At 50.3% G+C, this 19,240-nt stretch overlaps 1 protein-coding gene and 3 long non-coding RNA genes across 9 annotated transcripts in view; 3 read left to right on the top strand and 1 right to left on the bottom strand.

The window, feature by feature from the left end:
• The window catches only part of WDCP (WD repeat and coiled coil containing), a 34,658-nt gene extending 15,420 nt beyond the window's left edge, over positions 1–19,238 (bottom strand). Inside the window, exons 1-2 of one of the 5 annotated variants that reach the window (XM_032952593.2) lie at positions 19,104–19,238; positions 4,046–4,315 (exon numbers count right to left, since the gene is read on the bottom strand). The gene's annotated coding sequence lies outside the window, so the exon portion shown is untranslated. Of the gene's footprint in view, positions 1–403; positions 3,709–4,045; positions 4,316–18,373; positions 18,860–19,103 lie in introns of those variants that run through there. The other 4 variants (XM_032952595.2, XM_032952594.2, XM_076066684.1 and 1 more) reach the window with 4 other exon arrangements.
• On the top strand, positions 9,498–11,248 carry LOC142924351 (uncharacterized). 2 transcript variants are annotated; one of them, XR_012941597.1, is made up of 4 exons: positions 9,498–9,576; positions 9,614–10,115; positions 10,497–10,675; positions 11,168–11,248. It is a non-coding gene; the product is annotated as an uncharacterized LOC142924351 (long non-coding RNA). The 2 variants fall into 2 exon arrangements; XR_012941596.1 differs by lacking the exon at positions 11,168–11,248 and having other exon boundaries at positions 10,497–10,890.
• On the top strand, positions 12,771–13,678 carry LOC142924353 (uncharacterized). The gene is made up of 3 exons (XR_012941599.1): positions 12,771–12,830; positions 13,039–13,429; positions 13,576–13,678. It is a non-coding gene; the product is annotated as an uncharacterized LOC142924353 (long non-coding RNA).
• Positions 14,370–15,508, top strand: LOC142924352 (uncharacterized). Its single transcript, XR_012941598.1, has 4 exons — positions 14,370–14,429; positions 14,638–15,028; positions 15,173–15,281; positions 15,319–15,508. It is a non-coding gene; the product is annotated as an uncharacterized LOC142924352 (long non-coding RNA).
• Positions 19,239–19,240: the final 2 nt, after the last annotated feature.

The following is a 19,240-nucleotide window of genomic DNA, read 5'->3' as shown; positions in this document are numbered from 1 at the left end:
GCTCACACACACACACAGCTCACACACACACAGCTCACACACACACAGCTCACACACACACACAGCTCACACACACACACAGCTCACACACACACACAGCTCACACACACACAGCTCACACACACACAGCTCACACACACACAGCTCACACACACACAGCTCACACACACACCACACACACACAGCTCACACACACACACACCACACACACACAGCTAACACACACACACACCATACAGCTCACACGCACGCACGGGAGCAGCTGTCACTGGCCACGCCTCAGCCCGCCAACGGCAACCACCGCACACGCCGCCTTTACTGCTCACGAGCCTCACGCTCCGCCGGTTGCAGGCCGCTGTACACTCATTACCCCCACCGCCCCCACCGCCCTCACCGCCCTCACCGCCGGCACCGCCGCCGAGAGGTCAGGGTCAGGACTGGGCTCCCGTGCGCGGGGGGCGAGGTCGCGGTCACTGCCCCGTCCAGCGCCGGGCAGCGCTGCGGTCCCCGGGGACGCTGCCCAGGGGGCCAGACGGCCCCGCGGGCGGGCACCAGACAAGCGGCCGGCGGGCAGGGGCGGGCTCACGAGCGCGCGTGCGGAGATCAGGAGCCGATTAGCGATCGCTGCGTCGCCTAAGGAGGCACTGAGCGGCTCAAGCGGCGCCACTGCGCCGCGTGGCTGCGCTCCGATTGGTGGCCGCGCGCGGGGGAGGGGGGCCACGGTGGGCGGTCCCCCCCCGCCCCCCCAAACCACTTTTAGTTGATTGACCACGGCTGACACGACTGCGACGGTAGTTTATAGACGAGAGCGCCGATTGACCGATGGACAACTCGGATCTGTCCGTAATCCGACGAAAACTAGAAATACCGCAAACATTAATGTCAGCGAGTCTGCCCCGTCGCTCTCCGGAGAGACGCGACAACCCCAGTCAGAAACATCCCTTTGACAAAATGCCGGCTTCCTCGCCAGTGACAAAACGACTCTCTAGAAACAGACCGAGCTGTCAATGAAACTGAAAAGCGCCACTTTAAGTGGCATCGATCACATGATTTAGAAACCAATGGGGGGTGAGCTTTCACTGAAATGCATTTCACTCGATAGGAGCGCTGCTTTGTGGTCGTCAATCAGAGCGACATCGTCCCTCATCCTCCTCCATCTGGCGACACTCGCCTCTCTGGACTGCTCACAAACGCACCGCTCACAAACGCACCGCTCACAAACACACGCTCACAAACGCACCGCTCACAAACGCACCACTCACAAACACAACACTCACAAATACACTGCTCACAAACACACTGCTCACAAACACACTGCTCACAAACACACTGCTCACAAACACACTACTCACAAACACACCACTCACAAACACACCACTCACAAACACACGCTCACAAACACACCGCTCACAAACGCACTGCACTACTCACAAACGCACTGCTCACAAACACTGCTCACAAACACACCGCTCACAAACACTGCTCACAAACACACTACTCACAAACACACTACTCATAAACACGCTCACAAACACACTGCACTACTCACAAACGCACTGCTCACAAACACTGCTCACAAACACACCGCTCACAAACACACCACTCACAAACACACTACTCACAAACACACTACTCACAAACACATTGGTCACCGTTCATGGACGGATGGGTTCATGGACGGATGGGTTCATGGATGGATGGGTTCATGGACGGATGGGTGCATGGACGGATGGGTTCATGGACGGATGGGTTCATGGACGGATGGGTTCATGGATGGATGGGTTCATGGACGGATGGGTTCATGGACGGATGGGTTCATGGACAGATGGGTTTATGGACGGATGGGTTCATGGACGGATGGGTTCATGGACGGATGGGTTCATGGACGGATGGATTCATGGACGGATGGGTTCATGGACGGATGGGTCCATGGACGGATGGGTTCATGGACGGATGGGTTCATGGACGGATGGGTTCATGGACGGATGGGTTCATGGACGGATGGGTTCATGGATGGATGGGTTCATGGACGGATGGGTTCATGGACGGATGGGTTTTTGGACAGATGGGTTTATGAACAGATGGGTTTATGGACAGATGGGTTCATGGAAGGATGGGTTCATGAATGGATGAGTTCATGGACAGATGGGTTTATGGAAGGATGGGTTCCGGACAGATGGGTTTCTAATGGATGGGTTTATGTATGGATTTATGGACGGATGGGTTAATAGATAGATGGCTTTATGCAGATTCCCAAGGAGCATGGAGGCATATTGGGGGGCGCAGGGAAAAGCCTCCGTGCATTGTAAACAACCCATTAAACCCTGCGCAACGTAACACGGAGGCTCCAATAAATCCCCACAGCAAAGATAAATACCAATCAGCCTAAGCCGTATCACATGTATTGTGCCATGTACACAGCATACAGATGCACGCTGATCTCTGTGTACTTTTAAACAGAGTTGCTGAGGACAGGGCCCAATGGTCCATAACGTAATGTGGCCAGTAACAAACAGCACCATTAATGTTGTAATAGATCAGAGAGTGTAACACGTGTCTTGAATTCAGCGAGGCTGTTACGAGAGCTTGGAAAAAAACAACGACGGGGAGGGAATTCCAAAGTGGAGCAAAGAAAGAGAAACAGTTGTTGTGATGCCTGCAGTGTGGTGTGTGTTGTTGTGATGCCTCCAGAGTGGTGAGTGGGTGAGTGTGTTGTTGTGATGCCTGCAGTGTGGTTAGTGGGTGGGTGTGTTGTGACCTGCAGTGTGGTTAGTGGGTAAGTGACTGTTGTGACCTGCAGTGTGGTGAGTGGGTGAGTATGTTGTTGTGACACCTGCAGTGTGGTGAGTAGGTGAGTGTTTTGTTGTGATACCTGAAGTGTGGTGAGTGGGTGGGTGTGTTGTTGTGACCTGCAGTGTGATGAGTGAGTGTTGTTGTGATACCTGCAGTGTGGTGAGTGGGCGAGTGTTGTTGTGATGCCTGCAGAGTGGTGAGTGGGTGGGTGTGTTGTTGTGACCTGCAGTGTGGTGAGTGGGTGAGTGTGTTGTTGTGACCTGCAGTGTGGTGAGTGAGTGGGTGTGTTGTTGTGACCTGCAGTGTGGTGAGTGGGTGGGTGTGTTGTTGTGATACCTGCAGTATGGTGAGTGGGTGTGTTGTGATACCTGCAGTGTGGTGAGTGTGTGAGTGTGTTGTTGTGACCTGCAGTGTAGTGAGTGGGTGAGTGAGTGTTGTTGTGACCTGCAGTGTGGTGAGTGGGTGAGTGAGTGTTGTTGTGATGCCTGCAGTGTAGTTGGGAAGGTGGGGCAGTCTCCCCCCACCCCCCTCCCCGAGGCTGATACATGAGGTACCACTTTGTGTGACGTCAACAGCAGCCCTCCTACGGAGAGACCGACTCAAACCACGGCAACGTGGACTCTCCACTGCTGGCTCAAAGCTCCCACCAAGCAGGACTACAAACCCATGGGAACGCAATGAACGTCCTCCTTCAACCACGGAGACCCTGACGATGTTGACGACAGGCCCATCACGGACGTCCCCTCCTGTCAATCCGCTGCCGGATGGTGGCCTCCCCAAGATACCGCCGCTTCTCAAGGTCGTGAGATGCGACGATCCGCCCAGCACCTGAACCGCTTAATCGTGGGTGTGGTGGGTGTGGTGGATTGTAGGGAGGGTGTGGTGGGTTGTGGTGGGTTGGGGTGGGGTGGAGTGGGTGGAGTGGGTGGGTGGGTGGTGTGGGATGGGTGGGGTGGGTGGTGTGGGCTGGGTGTGGTGGGGTGGGTGTAGTGAATTGGGGTGGGGAGGAGTGGGTGGAGTGGGTGGGTTATTTGGGGTGGGTGGTGTGGGGGTGGGTGTGGTGGGGTGTAGTGGGTGGGTGGTGTGGGGTGGGTGGGGTGGTGGTGTGGGGGGGTCGTCGTGGATTGGGGTGGGGTGGGTGGAGTGGAGTGGGTGTGGAGGACTTGAGCGAGGGAGTGAGTGAGTGAGTGAAATTCAAGGGAACAGGAACCAATGTTATTAGCGACAGAAGAGTGAGCAGGGGGCGACTGACCACCGGCGAGAGGGCAGAGCGGTGGGTGCTGGATCAGCGGTCACTGTGCCTGCCGCTTCACGTCGAGGTCTGCCCGGCGCGGCAAGGTGGGAACCGGCTCGCGGTGGCCGCGGGATGGAGACGGGACGCGGCGACGTCCCACCTGCGGGCCGGCGCATTCATCCGGGGTATGAGAATTCAGGCGCTGCGGCTCATGGGTTGACGACGGGGGCGGGGGGCACGAGAGGACATCGGGCTCTCCTCCAAGAACGCGCCGCGTCACCCGGGGAGCTGCAACAACACAACACCACCGCCACATCAACACGACACCACAGCAACAACACATCGACAACAGCACACCACACCAACAACACCACAACATATGAACACCACAATAACAACACATCAACAACACAACACACCAACAACACCACAGCAACAACACAACACCACAACACATCAACAACACCACATCAATAACACCACAACAACAACAGAACAGATGGAGGAAATTCACCGCAGGGTATTTGTTGAAGGCATGCCGTACAGTCGTATGTCAAGTGCACTTGCTTAACCCGGCGAGGAGTCAAGAGGCCAGGATGATTGTCATTCGCCCAAGGAGGGACGTGAGTTAGCGTTATGCGGCAGATTTTGGTGAAATTCCAGGCGAAATAATCCAATCCAACCCTGGTTACTTACAGTAAAACCTTAGATTGCGAGCATAATTCGTTCCGGAAACATGTTTGTAATCCAAAGCACTCGTATATCAAAGCACTTGTATATCAGTTGTGATAACGTGACGCTCGGTAGACAGAGCGTATACGTACTGCTCATAATGCAACACCTCGCTCGTTTATCAAATTAATATTTATTTAAAATTTTTGCTCGTCTTGCAAAACACTCGCAGACCAAGTTACTCGCAATCCAAGGTTTTACTGTACTTATTAAGAGACAAAGATACCAGACAGAAGAAGTTACAGATGTTCATTAATGGAACCAAGCGACGAATACAACTACCACCATGAAAACTATCAGGGCACACAGTCAAAATCAGTTATCGTCATGGAGAAGCAGTCAGAAGACCGAATGCTCATTCGAGCGGGCTGAGCACGAAGCTTCACAGTCTGTTGCCGTATAGCCACACCCAGCCTGAAGACGATTGGTTGGCTCCAATGGCGGAGCCAGGATTTTCAGGTAGAGGGGCAACCCCTCCAGCAATGAAAAATGATAGGAGTTGTTTTATTCGACGCGTGTCCGGCGATAGCGCAGCCATCAATCGAGGGTCGAATTCGAACCGTGTTGTGTGATCGGCATCGCACTCACTGTAGGTGAATGCCTTCAGGGAAGTCGTGTCCTGTATACGCAACTGCGCAAAATTCTGAGTCACTTATAACTGCTTTGCCGTTACTTACTGCCAATTATGTACTCAGACTATTGTCCTATCATCTCATAGAGTCCCTGGAACGTAATCATATGCTACGCAGTGGCAGTGGGGGTTGGAAAATGCCGATTTATTAGGGATTTCGATCGGATCATTGGGGGGCACGTGCCACACCACCCCCCGTGATTTGACTCCTCGTGCCCGAGACTGGGCCGGGCGGTTCCTCGATTGAAAGGAACCCAATCAACAGTCAGAAGAAGAAACCTTCGACTCGCGTCAAACTTGGCGACGGGGTCAATTAAAGACCGATAAACAGACTTGCCGATTCAAATTTTGACTTCAATTATTTTTAGAATTTTATGAGAACCGGTGTGTTATGCTGCTCCGGTGTACCGCCAATACGTCCCAACGCTCACACTCCGGGAGTTGCACGTCGCGCGGGTCGTCGCGTCGCCGGCAGGACGGCCCGTCCCGGCCTTCACACCCCGCCCCCCCAACCAACTCGTCACCTCCCCTCCTTGTTCGCTCACCGCACCTCCCCAGTGTTTGGAGCCGCGGTGGGACGCGTGAAGCTCGTGTCGGAGCGGGAGTTTGATCGTCAAAACAAAAGTCTGGAAGCGGTTTCCTACTCGAATAGAGCGTAAAAGGCATTGCTCATCTGCTGCTTATAAGCCCTGAGCCAGTGGTGGAAATTCCACATTCCTATGGCAAGGATGAGGCTATCCTGCGTTACTCATATCCCCACAACGTGGTACTAGTTTGATCAAATACGGAGAGATGATGGGCTGAGAGGTGAGCACGTGTTTTTAGTGCTTGCACCGTAATTTGTGTGTGTGAGGTCTCTATGAGTGTCGATGAGTCTGTGTGTGTGAGGTCTCTATGAGTGTCTATGCGTCTGTGTGTGTGAGGTCACTATGAGTGTCTATGAGTCTGTGTGTGTGAAGTCTCTATGAGTGTCTATGAGTCTGTGTGTGTGTGAGGGCTCTATGAGTGTCTATGAGTCTGTGTGTGTGTGAGGTCTCTATGAGTGTCTATGAGTCTGTGTGTGAGGGCTCTATGAGTGTCGATGAGTCTGTGTGTGAGGTCTCTATGAGTGTCTATGAGTCTGTGTGTGTGTGAGGGCTCTATGAGTGTCTATGAGTCTGTGTGTGTGTGAGGTCTCTATGAGTGTCTATGAGTCTGTGTGTGTGTGAGGGCTCTATGAGTGTCTATGAGTCTGTGTGTGGGAGGGCTCTATGAGTGTCTATGCGTCTGTGTGTGTGAGGTCTCTATGAGTGTCTATGAGTCTGTGTGTGTGAGGTCTCTATGAGTGTCTATGAGTCTGTGTGTGTGAGGTCTCTATGAGCGTCTATGAGTCTGTGTGTGTGAGGTCTCTATGAGTGTCTATGAGTCTGTGTGTGAGGTCTCTATGAGTGTCTATGAGTCTGTGTGTGAGGTCTCTATGAGTGTCTATGAGTCTGTGTGTGTTTGAGGTCTCTATGAGTGTCTATGAGTCTGTGTGTGTATGAGGTCTCTATGAGTGTCGATGAGTCTGTGTGTGAGGTCTCTATGAGTGTCTATGAGTCTGTGTGTGTGTGAGGTCTCTATGAGTGTCTATGAGTCTGTGTGTGTGAGGTCTCTATGAGTGTCTATGAGTCTGTGTGTGTGTGTGTGTGAGGTCTCTATGAGTGTCTATGAGTCTGTGTGTGAGGTCTCTATGAGCGTATATGAGTCTGTGTGTGAGGTCTCTATGAGTGTCTATGAGTCTGTGTGTGTGTGTGAGGTCTCTATGAGTGTCTATGAGTCTGTGTGTGTGTGAGGTCTCTATGAGTGTCTATGAGTCTGTGTGTGTGAGGTCTCTATGAGTGTCTATGAGTCTGTGTGTGAGGTCTCTATGAGTGTCTATGAGTCTGTGTGTGAGGTCTCTATGAGTGTCTGTGAGTCTGTGTGTGTGTGAGGTCTCTATGAGTGTCTATGCGTCTGTGTGTGTGAGGTCTCTATGAGTGTCTATGAGTCTGTGTGTGTGAGGTCTCTATGAGTGTCTATGAGTCTGTGTGTGTGAGGTCTCTATGAGTGTCTGTGAGTCTGTGTGTGTGTGAGGTCTCTATGAGTGTCTATGCGTCTGTGTGTGTGAGGTCTCTATGAGTGTCTATGAGTCTGTGTGTGTGAGGTCTCTATGAGTGTCTATGAGTCTGTGTGTGTGTGAGGTCCGATGGTACAAAATACCCAGGCAGGTGCTTAGTTTTCGGTGATGGGGCAGTTGTGGAGAGAGTGGAGAGTTTCCCATACCTGGGCAGTGTGCTTATGACTGGCTCCAGTTTAACAGCAGAGGTCTCACTCCGAATCAGTCGAGCGGCAATATCTTTTCATCGGTTGCGTAACGCTGTGTGGAAGCTACCTGGTCTGTCGCTCCGCACTAAGCTTCAGGTCTTCTCGGCCACGGTCATTCCCTCCCTTCTCTATGCTTGCGAAACGTGGACCCCCCGAATGGAACATCTTCGCCGGTTAGAAACATTTAGGCTGGCCTGCCTACGATCCATCCTGGGTTTAACCAGACTGGATTGTGTGAGGAGCTCACAAATCCTTGAAAGATCTGGGCAGGGTCCCATCGGTGAGCTCCTCCGGCAGGCAAGGCTGCGATGGCTGGGTCATGTAGCCCGCATGCCCAGCCACCGCATGCCGAAACAGCTTTTGTTTGGCCGGATTGAGGGGGCTAAGCGGGCGCGGCACGGGCTAGAGAAGAGATGGAGTGATGTGGTACAGGAGGACGTGGAGCTGAGTGGACTTGCCGATGACTGGTACCAGCGGTGTCAAGATCGGCCTCTGTGGAGGAGGCTCGTGAAGGATGCTACTGGGCAGTTGGAGGCAGTCGCCCTCCAACAACAACGGAGGGCGGAGGAGCGACGCTCACAACAGCGAGCGGAGCGCCAGGTGGCTAAAGCACAGCAGGTTGGCACAGTAGGGGGCACAGGTGGTGCATCAGCCAGTCATCTCAGTCAGTCGACCCGTGGCACCTGGGTCTGCCCCGTGACCTCCTGCCAGCGGGCGTTCGACACTTCACGTGGCCTCAGGGTGCACATAGCCTGGCACAAGCGTCGTGGTGACGTCACCGCCACTTAGTGGCGAATGGCGGTTGTTGTTGTTGTTGTTGTGTGAGGTCTCTATGAGTGTCTATGAGTCTGTGTGTGTGAGGTCTCTATGAGTGTCTATGAGTCTGTGTGTGTGTGTGAGGTCTCTATGAGTGTCTATGAGTCTGTGTGTGTGAGGTCTCTATGAGTGTCTATGCGTCTCTGTGTGTGAGGTCTCTATGAGTGTCTATGAGTCTGTGTGTGTGAGGTCTCTATGAGTGTCTATGATTCTGTGTGTGTGAGGTCTCTATGAGCGTCTATGAGTCTGTGTGTGTGAGGTCTCTATGAGTGTCTATGAGTCTGTGTGTGAGGTCTCTATGAGTGTCTATGAGTCTGTGTGTGAGGTCTCTATGAGTGTCTATGAGTCTGTATGTGTTTGAGGTCTCTATGAGTGTCTATGCATCTGTGTGTGTGAGGTCTCTATGAGTGTCTATGAGTCTGTGTGTGTGTGAGGTCTCTATGAGTGTCTATGAGTCTGTGTGTGTGAGGTCTCTATGAGTGTATATGAGTCTGTGTGTGTGTGTGAGGTCTCTATGAGTGTCTATGAGTCTGTGTGTGAGGTCTCTATGAGCGTATATGAGTCTGTGTGTGTGAGGTCTCTATGAGTGTCTATGAGTCTGTGTGTGTGTGTGTGAGGTCTCTATGAGTGTCTATGAGTCTCTGTGTGTGTGAGGTCTCTATGAGTGTCTATGAGTCTGTGTGTGTGAGGTCTCTATGAGTGTCTATGAGTCTGTGTGTGTGTGAGGTCTCTATGAGTGTCTATGAGTCTGTGTGTGAGGTCTCTATGAGTGTCTATGCGTCTGTGTGTGTGTGAGGTCTCTATGAGTGTCTATGCGTCTGTGTGTGTGAGGTCTCTATGAGTGTCTATGAGTCTGTGTGTGTGAGGTCTCTGAGTGTCGATGAGTCTGTGTGTGAGGTCTCTATGAGTGTCTATGAGTCTGTGTGTGTGTGAGGTCTCTATGAGTGTCTATGAGTCTGTGTGTGTGTGAGGTCTCTATGAGTGTCTATGAGTCTGTGTGTGTGAGGTCTCTATGAGTGTCTATGAGTCTGTGTGTGTGTGTGAGGTCTCTATGAGTGTATATGAGTCTGTGTGTGTGTGAGGTCTCTATGAGTGTCTATGAGTCTGTGTGTGTGAGGTCTCTATGAGTGTCTATGAGTCTGTGTGTGTGAGGTCTCTATGAGTGTCTATGAGTCTGTGTGTGTGAGGTCTCTATGAGTGTCTATCAGTCTGTGTGTGTGAGGTCTCTATGAGTGTCTATGAGTCTGTGTGTGTGTGAGGTCTCTATGAGTGTCTATGAGTCTGTGTGTGTGGTCTCTATGAGTGTCTATGAGTCTGTGTATGTGAGGTCTCTATGAGTGTCTATGAGTCTGTGTGTGTGTGAGGTGTCTATGAGTGTCTATGAGTCTGTGTGTGTGAGGTCTCTATGAGTGTCTATGAGTCTGTGTATGTGAGGTCTCTATGAGTGTCTATGAGTCTGTGTGTGTGTGAGGTGTCTATGAGTGTCTATGAGTCTGTGTGTGTGTGGTCTCTATGAGTGTCTATGAGTCTGTATGTGTGTGTGAGGTCTCTATGAGTGTCTATGAGTCTGTGTGTGTGTGTGAGGTCTCTATGAGTGTCTATGAGTCTGTGTGTGTGTGAGGTCTCTATGAGCGTATATGAGTCTGTGTGTGTGTGAGGTCTCTATGAGTGTCTATGAGTCTGTGTGTGAGGTCTCTATGAGTGTCTATGAGTCTGTGTGTGAGGTCTCTATGAGTGTCTATGAGGCTGTGTGTGTGAGGTCTCTATGAGTGTCTATGAGTCTGTGTGTGGTCTCTATGAGTGTCTATGAGTCTGTGTGTGTATGAGGTCTCTATGAGTGTCGATGAGTCTGTGTGTGAGGTCTCTATGAGTGTCTATGAGTCTGTGTGTGTGAGGTCTCTATGAGTGTCTATGCGTCTGTGTGTGTGAGGTCTCTATGAGTGTCTATGCGTCTGTGTGTGTGAGGTCTCTATGAGTGTCTATGAGTCTGTGTGTGTGAGGTCTCTATGAGTGTCTATGAGTCTGTGTGTGTGTGTGCGGTCTCTATGAGTGTCTATGAGTCTGTGTGTGAGGTCTCTATGAGCGTATATGAGTCTGTGTGTGAGGTCTCTATGAGTGTCTATGAGTCTGTGTGTGTGTGTGAGGTCTCTATGAGTGTCTATGAGTCTCTGTGTGTGTGAGGTCTCTATGAGTGTCTATGAGTCTGTGTGTGAGGTCTCTATGAGTGTCTATGAGTCTGTGTGTAAGGTCTCTATGAGTGTCTATGAGTCTGTGTGTGTGTGAGGTCTCTATGAGGGTCTATGCGTCTGTGTGTGTGAGGTCTCTATGAGCGTCTATGAGTCGGTGTGTGTGAGGTCTCTATGAGTGTCGATGAGTCTGTGTGTGAGGTCTCTATGAGTGTCGATGAGTCTGTGTGTGAGGTCTCTATGAGTGTCTATGAGTCTGTGTGTGTGTGAGGTCTCTATGAGTGTCTATGAGTCTGTGTGTGTGTGAGGTCTCTATGAGTGTCTATGAGTCTGTGTGTGTGTGAGGTCTCTATGAGTGTCTATGAGTCTGTGTGTGTGAGGTCTCTATGAGTGTCTATGCGTCTGTGTGTGTGAGGTCTCTATGAGTGTCTATGCGTCTGTGTGTGTGAGGTCTCTATGAGTGTCTATGAGTCTGTGTGTGTGAGGTCTCTATGAGTGTCTATGAGTCTGTGTGTGTGAGGTCTCTATGAGCGTCTATGAGTCTGTGTGTGTGAGGTCTCTATGAGTGTCTATGAGTCTGTGTGTGAGGTCTCTATGAGTGTCTATGAGTCTGTGTGTGAGGTCTCTATGAGTGTCTATGAGTCTGTATGTGTTTGAGGTCTCTATGAGTGTCTATGAGTCTGTGTGTGTGTGAGGTCTCTATGAGTGTCTATGAGACTGTGTGTGTGGTCTCTATGAGTGTCTATGAGTCTGTGTATGTGAGGTCTCTATGAGTGTCTATGAGTCTGTGTGTGTGTGAGGTGTCTATGAGTGTCTATGAGTCTGTGTGTGTGAGGTCTCTATGAGTGTCTATGAGTCTGTGTATGTGAGGTCTCTATGAGTGTCTATGAGTCTGTGTGTGTGTGAGGTGTCTATGAGTGTCTATGAGTCTGTGTGTGTGTGGTCTCTATGAGTGTCTATGAGTCTGTATGTGTGTGTGAGGTCTCTATGAGTGTCTATGAGTCTGTGTGTGTGTGTGAGGTCTCTATGAGTGTCTATGAGTCTGTGTGTGTGTGAGGTCTCTATGAGCGTATATGAGTCTGTGTGTGTGTGAGGTCTCTATGAGTGTCTATGAGTCTGTGTGTGAGGTCTCTACGAGTGTCTATGAGTCTCTGTGTGCGTGAGGTCTCTATGAGTGTCTATGAGTCTGTGTGTGAGGTCTCTATGAGTGTCTATGAGGCTGTGTGTGTGAGGTCTCTATGAGTGTCTATGAGTCTGTGTGTGGTCTCTATGAGGGTCTATGAGTCTGTGTGTGTGTGAAGTCTCTATGAGTGTCTATGAGTCTGTGTGTGTATGAGGTCTCTATGAGTGTCGATGAGTCTGTGTGTGAGGTCTCTATGAGTGTCTATGAGTCTGTGTGTGTGTGAGGTCTCTATGAGTGTCTATGAGTCTGTGTGTGTGAGGTCTCTATGAGTGTCTATGAGTCTGTGTGTGTGTGTGCGGTCTCTATGAGTGTCTATGAGTCTGTGTGTGAGGTCTCTATGAGCATATATGAGTCTGTGTGTGAGGTCTCTATGAGTGTCTATGAGTCTGTGTGTGTGTGTGAGGTCTCTATGAGTGTCTATGAGTCTCTGTGTGTGTGAGGTCTCTATGAGTGTCTATGAGTCTGTGTGTGAGGTCTCTATGAGTGTCTATGAGTCTGTGTGTAAGGTCTCTATGAGTGTCTATGAGTCTGTGTGTGTGTGAGGTCTCTATGAGGGTCTATGCGTCTGTGTGTGTGAGGTCTCTATGAGCGTCTATGAGTCGGTGTGTGTGAGGTCTCTATGAGTGTCGATGAGTCTGTGTGTGAGGTCTCTATGAGTGTCGATGAGTCTGTGTGTGAGGTCTCTATGAGTGTCTATGAGTCTGTGTGTGTGTGAGGTCTCTATGAGTGTCTATGAGTCTGTGTGTGTGTGAGGTCTCTATGAGTGTCTATGAGTCTGTGTGTGTGTGAGGTCTCTATGAGTGTCTATGAGTCTGTGTGTGTGAGGTCTCTATGAGTGTCTATGCGTCTGTGTGTGTGAGGTCTCTATGAGTGTCTATGCGTCTGTGTGTGTGAGGTCTCTATGAGTGTCTATGAGTCTGTGTGTGTGAGGTCTCTATGAGTGTCTATGAGTCTGTGTGTGTGAGGTCTCTATGAGCGTCTATGAGTCTGTGTGTGTGAGGTCTCTATGAGTGTCTATGAGTCTGTGTGTGAGGTCTCTATGAGTGTCTATGAGTCTGTGTGTGAGGTCTCTATGAGTGTCTATGAGTCTGTATGTGTTTGAGGTCTCTATGAGTGCCTATGCGTCTGTGTGTGTGAGGTCTCTATGAGTGTCTATGAGTCTGTGTGTGTGTGAGGTCTCTATGAGTGTCTATGAGTCTGTGTGTGTGAGGTCTCTATGAGTGTATATGAGTCTGTGTGTGTGTGTGTGAGGTCTCTATGAGTGTCTATGAGTCTGTGTGTGTGAGGTCTCTATGAGTGTCTATGAGTCTGTGTGTGTGAGGTCTCTATGAGCGTCTATGAGTCTGTGTGTGTGAGGTCTCTATGAGTGTCTATGAGTCTGTGTGTGAGGTCTCTATGAGTGTCTATGAGTCTGTGTGTGAGGTCTCTATGAGTGTCTATGAGTCTGTATGTGTTTGAGGTCTCTATGAGTGTCTATGCGTCTGTGTGTGTGAGGTCTCTATGAGTGTCTATGAGTCTGTGTGTGTGAGGTCTCTATGAGTGTCTATGAGTCTGTGTGTGTGAGGTCTCTATGAGTGTATATGAGTCTGTGTGTGTGTGTGTGTGAGGTCTCTATGAGTGTCTATGAGTCTGTGTGTGAGGTCTCTATGAGCGTATATGAGTCTGTGTGTGTGAGGTCTCTATGAGTGTCTATGAGTCTGTGTGTGTGTGAGGTCTCTATGAGTGTCTATGAGTCTCTGTGTGTGTGAGGTCTCTATGAGTGTCTATGAGTCTGTGTGTGTGAGGTCTCTATGAGTGTCTATGAGTCTGTGTGTGTGTGAGGTCTCTATCAGTGTCTATGAGTCTGTGTGTGAGGTCTCTATGAGTGTCTATGAGTCTGTGTGTGTGTGAGGTCTCTATGAGTGTCTATGCGTCTGTGTGTGTGAGGTCTCTATGAGTGTCTATGAGTCTGTGTGTGTGAGGTCTCTATAAGTGTCGATGAGTCTGTGTGTGAGGTCTTTATGAGTGTCTATGAGTCTGTGTGTGTGTGAGGTCTCTATGAGTTTCTATGAGTCTGTGTGTGTGTGAGGTCTCTATGAGTGTCTATGAGTCTGTGTGTGTGAGGTCTCTATGAGTGTCTATGAGTCTGTGTGTGTGTGAGGTCTCTATGAGTGTCTATCAGTCTGTGTGTGTGAGGTCTCTATGAGTGTCTATGAGTCTGTGTGTGTGTGAGGTCTCTATGAGTGTCTATGCGTCTGTGTGTGTGAGGTCTCTATGAGTGTCTATGAGTCGGTGTGTGTGAGGTCTCTATGAGTGTCGATGAGTCTGTGTGTGAGGTCTCTATGAGTGTCTATGAGTCTGTGTGTGTGTGAGGTCTCTATGAGTGTCTATGAGTCTGTGTGTGTGTGAGGTCTCTATGAGTGTCTATGAGTCTGTGTGTGTGAGGTCTCTATGAGTGTCTATGCGTCTGTGTGTGTGAGGTCTCTATGAGTGTCTATGCGTCTGTGTGTGTGAGGTCTCTATGAGTGTCTATGAGTCTGTGTGTGTGAGGTCTCTATGAGTGTCTATGAGTCTGTGTGTGTGAGGTCTCTATGAGCGTCTATGAGTCTGTGTGTGTGAGGTCTCTATGAGTGTCTATGAGTCTGTGTGTGAGGTCTCTATGAGTGTCTATGAGTCTGTGTGTGAGGTCTCTATGAGTGTCTATGAGTCTGTATGTGTTTGAGGTCTCTATGAGTGCCTATGCGTCTGTGTGTGTGAGGTCTCTATGAGTGTCTATGAGTCTGTGTGTGTGTGAGGTCTCTATGAGTGTCTATGAGTCTGTGTGTGTGAGGTCTCTATGAGTGTATATGAGTCTGTGTGTGTGTGTGTGAGGTCTCTATGAGTGTCTATGAGTCTGTGTGTGTGAGGTCTCTATGAGTGTCTATGAGTCTGTGTGTGTGAGGTCTCTATGAGCGTCTATGAGTCTGTGTGTGTGAGGTCTCTATGAGTGTCTATGAGTCTGTGTGTGAGGTCTCTATGAGTGTCTATGAGTCTGTGTGTGAGGTCTCTATGAGTGTCTATGAGTCTGTATGTGTTTGAGGTCTCTATGAGTGTCTATGCGTCTGTGTGTGTGAGGTCTCTATGAGTGTCTATGAGTCTGTGTGTGTGAGGTCTCTATGAGTGTCTATGAGTCTGTGTGTGTGAGGTCTCTATGAGTGTATATGAGTCTGTGTGTGTGTGTGTGAGGTCTCTATGAGTGTCTATGAGTCTGTGTGTGAGGTCTCTATGAGCGTATATGAGTCTGTGTGTGTGAGGTCTCTATGAGTGTCTATGAGTCTGTGTGTGTGTGAGGTCTCTATGAGTGTCTATGAGTCTCTGTGTGTGTGAGGTCTCTATGAGTGTCTATGAGTCTGTGTGTGTGAGGTCTCTATGAGTGTCTATGAGTCTGTGTGTGTGTGAGGTCTCTATGAGTGTCTATGAGTCTGTGTGTGAGGTCTCTATGAGTGTCTATGAGTCTGTGTGTGTGTGAGGTCTCTATGAGTGTCTATGCGTCTGTGTGTGTGAGGTCTCTATGAGTGTCTATGAGTCTGTGTGTGTGAGGTCTCTATAAGTGTCGATGAGTCTGTGTGTGAGGTCTTTATGAGTGTCTATGAGTCTGTGTGTGTGTGAGGTCTCTATGAGTGTCTATGAGTCTGTGTGTGTGTGAGGTCTCTATGAGTGTCTATGAGTCTGTGTGTGTGAGGTCTCTATGAGTGTCTATGAGTCTGTGTGTGTGTGAGGTCTCTATGAGTGTCTATCAGTCTGTGTGTGTGAGGTCTCTATGAGTGTCTATGAGTCTGTGTGTGTGTGAGGTCTCTATGAGTGTCTATGCGTCTGTGTGTGTGAGGTCTCTATGAGTGTCTATGAGTCGGTGTGTGTGAGGTCTCTATGAGTGTCGATGAGTCTGTGTGTGAGGTCTCTATGAGTGTCTATGAGTCTGTGTGTGTGTGAGGTCTCTATGAGTGTCTATGAGTCTGTGTGTGTGTGAGGTCTCTATGAGTGTCTATGAGTCTGTGTGTGTGAGGTCTCTATGAGTGTCTATGAGTCTGTGTGTGTGTGAGGTCTCTATGAGTGTCTATGAGTCTGTGTGTGTGAGGTCTCTATGAGTGTCTATGCGTCTGTGTGTGTGAGGTCTCTATGAGTGTCTATGAGTCTGTGTGTGTGAGGTCTCTATGAGTGTCTATGAGTCTGTGTGTGTGAGGTCTCTATGAGCGTCTATGAGTCTGTGTGTGTGAGGTCTCTATGAGTGTCTATGAGTCTGTGTGTGAGGTCTCTATGAGTGTCTATGAGTCTGTGTGTGAGGTCTCTATGAGTGTCTATGAGTCTGTATGTGTTTGAGGTCTCTATGAGTGTCTATGCGTCTGTGTGTGTGAGGTCTCTATGAGTGTCTATGAGTCTGTGTGTGTGTGAGGTCTCTATGAGTGTCTATGAGTCTGTGTGTGTGAGGTCTCTATGAGTGTATATGAGTCTGTGTGTGTGTGTGTGTGAGGTCTCTATGAGTGTCTATGAGTCTGTGTGTGAGGTCTCTATGAGCGTATATGAGTCTGTGTGTGTGAGGTCTCTATGAGTGTCTATGAGTCTGTGTGTGTGTGAGGTCTCTATGAGTGTCTATGAGTCTCTGTGTGTGTGAGGTCTCTATGAGTGTCTATGAGTCTGTGTGTGTGAGGTCTCTATGAGTGTCTATGAGTCTGTGTGTGAGGTCTCTATGAGTGTCTATGAGTCTGTGTGTGTGTGAGGTCTCTATGAGTGTCTATGCGTCTGTGTGTGTGAGGTCTCTATGAGTGTCTATGAGTCTGTGTGTGTGAGGTCTCTATGAGTGTCGATGAGTCTGTGTGTGAGGTCTCTATGAGTGTCTATGAGTCTGTGTGTGTGTGAGGTCTCTATGAGTGTCTATGAGTCTGTGTGTGTGTGAGGTCTCTATGAGTGTCTATGAGTCTGTGTGTGTGAGGTCTCTATGAGCGTCTATGAGTCTGTGTGTGTGTGTGAGGTCTCTATGAGTGTCTATGAGTCTGTGTGTGTGTGAGGTCTCTATGAGTGTCTATGAGTCTGTGTGTGTGTGTGAGGTCTCTATGAGTGTCTATGAGTCTGTGTGTGTGAGGTCTCTGAGTGTCTATGAGTCTGTGTGTGTGTGAGGTCTCTATGAGTGTCTATCAGTCTGTGTGTGTGAGGTCTCTATGAGTGTCTATGAGTCTGTGTGTGTGTGAGGTCTCTATGAGTGTCTATGAGTCTGTGTGTGTGAGGTCTCTATGAGTGTCTATGAGTCTGTGTATGTGAGGTCTCTATGAGTGTCTATGAGTCTGTGTGTGTGTGAGGTGTCTATGAGTGTCTATGAGTCTGTGTGTGTGAGGTCTCTATGAGTGTCTATGAGTCTGTGTATGTGAGGTCTCTATGAGTGTCTATGAGTCTGTGTGTGTGTGAGGTGTCTATGAGTGTCTATGAGTCTGTGTGTGTGAGGTCTCTATGAGTGTCTATGAGTCTGTGTATGTGAGGTCTCTATGAGTGTCTATGAGTCTGTGTGTGTGTGAGGTGTCTATGAGTGTCTATGAGTCTGTGTGTGTGAGGTCTCTATGAGTGTCTATGAGTCTGTATGTGTGAGGTCTCTATGAGTGTCTATGAGTCTGTATGTGTGAGGTCTCTATGAGTGTCTATGAGTCTGTGTGTGTGTGTGAGGTCTCTATGAGTGTCTATGAGTCTGTGTGTGTGAGGTCTCTATGAGCGTATATGAGTCTGTGTGTGTGTGAGGTCTCTATGAGTGGCTATGAGTCTGTGTGTGAGGTCTCTATGAGTGTCTATGAGTCTCTGTGTGCGTGAGGTCTCTATGAGTGTCTATGAGTCTGTGTGTGAGGTCTCTATGAGTGTATATGAGGCTGTGTGTGTGTGAGGTCTCTATGAGTGTCTGAGTCTGTGTGTGGTCTCTATGAGTGTCTATGAGTCTGTGTGTGTGTGAAGTCTCTATGAGTGTCTATGAGTCTGTGTGTGTGAGGTCTCTATGAGTGTCTATGAGTCTGTGTGTGTGTGAGGTGTCTATTAGTGTCTATGTGTCTGTGTGTGTGAGGTCTCTATGAGTGTCTATGAGTCTGTGTGTGAAGTCTCTATGAGTGTCTATGAGTCTGTGTGTGTGTGAGGTCTCTATGAGTGTCTATGAGTCTGTGTGTGTGTGAGGTCTCTGAGTGTCTATGAGTCTGTGTGTGGTCTCTACGAGTGTCTATGAGTCTGTGTGTGTGTGAGGTCTCTATGAGTGTCTATGAGTCTGTGTGTGTGTGTGAGGTCTCTATGAGTGTCTATGAGTGTCTATGAGTCTGTGTGTGTGAGGTCTCTATGAGTGTCGATGAGGCTGTGTGAGGTCTCTATGGGTGTCGATGAGTCTGTGTGTGTGGTCTCTATGAGTGTCTATGAGTCTGTGTGTGCGTGAGGTCTCTGAGTGTCTATGAGTCTGTGTGTGAGGTCTCTATGGGTGTCGATGAGGCTCCACTCACCCGCACTCTGTCTGTGCTACCCCCGCCGCCCGCTCTCGAGCACCAAGAACCCTCAGGCCACGTGACTCAGCAACTGCAGCAGCGGCGGTGGCGGCAGCACAAGGACAAAGATCCCCCGAGTAGCCTTCACAAGCTGTCGGGGCAAGTGCTATTAGCGAGTCGCACCTACGAAGGCCGGCACTGGCACACGAAGGGGTGGGTGGCCAACACCACGCCCGGCCGCCTTTGTCTCCCGGGCGGCGATGTTTAGACACCCGCACCAGTTTTGAGGCTGAGTCGACCTAGGGAAGGACCCCAGCACCGGTCCAAGATAATCGCCACCGATGTTGGCCGTGAGCGGGAATTCGAATTCGTGCCTCCCAGATTCGTAGCGCAGCTCACTGCTCACCGCTCACCACTCACCGCTCCCAACGCTCACCGCTCACCGCCCACAGCTCACTGCTCACCGCTCACCACTCACCGAACCGCACCCACCGCTCCGCACCCACCACCCACCGCTCACCGCCCACCGCTCACCACTCCGCAACCACCGCTCACACCGCTCACCACCCACCGCTCCGCACCCACCACTCAGCACCCACCGCTCACCACCCACAGCTCCGCACCCACCACTCAGCACCCACCGCTCACCACCCACCGCTCCACACCCACCACTCAGCACCCACCGCTCACCACCCACCGCTCCGCACCCACCACTCCGCACCCACCGCTCACACCGCTCACCACCCACCGCTGCGCTCCCACCGCTCACCGCCCACCGCTCTGCACCCACCGCGCACCGCTCCACACCAACGCGCAGGCACAGACACGCGCGTGCGCGTGGGCAACGTGGAGCCGATTCCGGGTCGGAGGTTGAGGGGGGGGGGT

This window comes from Petromyzon marinus, chromosome 12 (assembly GCF_048934315.1).
Source record: "Petromyzon marinus isolate PM22_M1 ecotype Great Lakes invasive population chromosome 12, UKy_Petmar_22M1.pri1.0, whole genome shotgun sequence".
NCBI lineage: Eukaryota > Metazoa > Chordata > Hyperoartia > Petromyzontiformes > Petromyzontidae > Petromyzon > Petromyzon marinus.
Note: the sequence above shows the minus strand (reverse complement) of the source record. Positions and strands in the feature narration are given on the sequence as shown.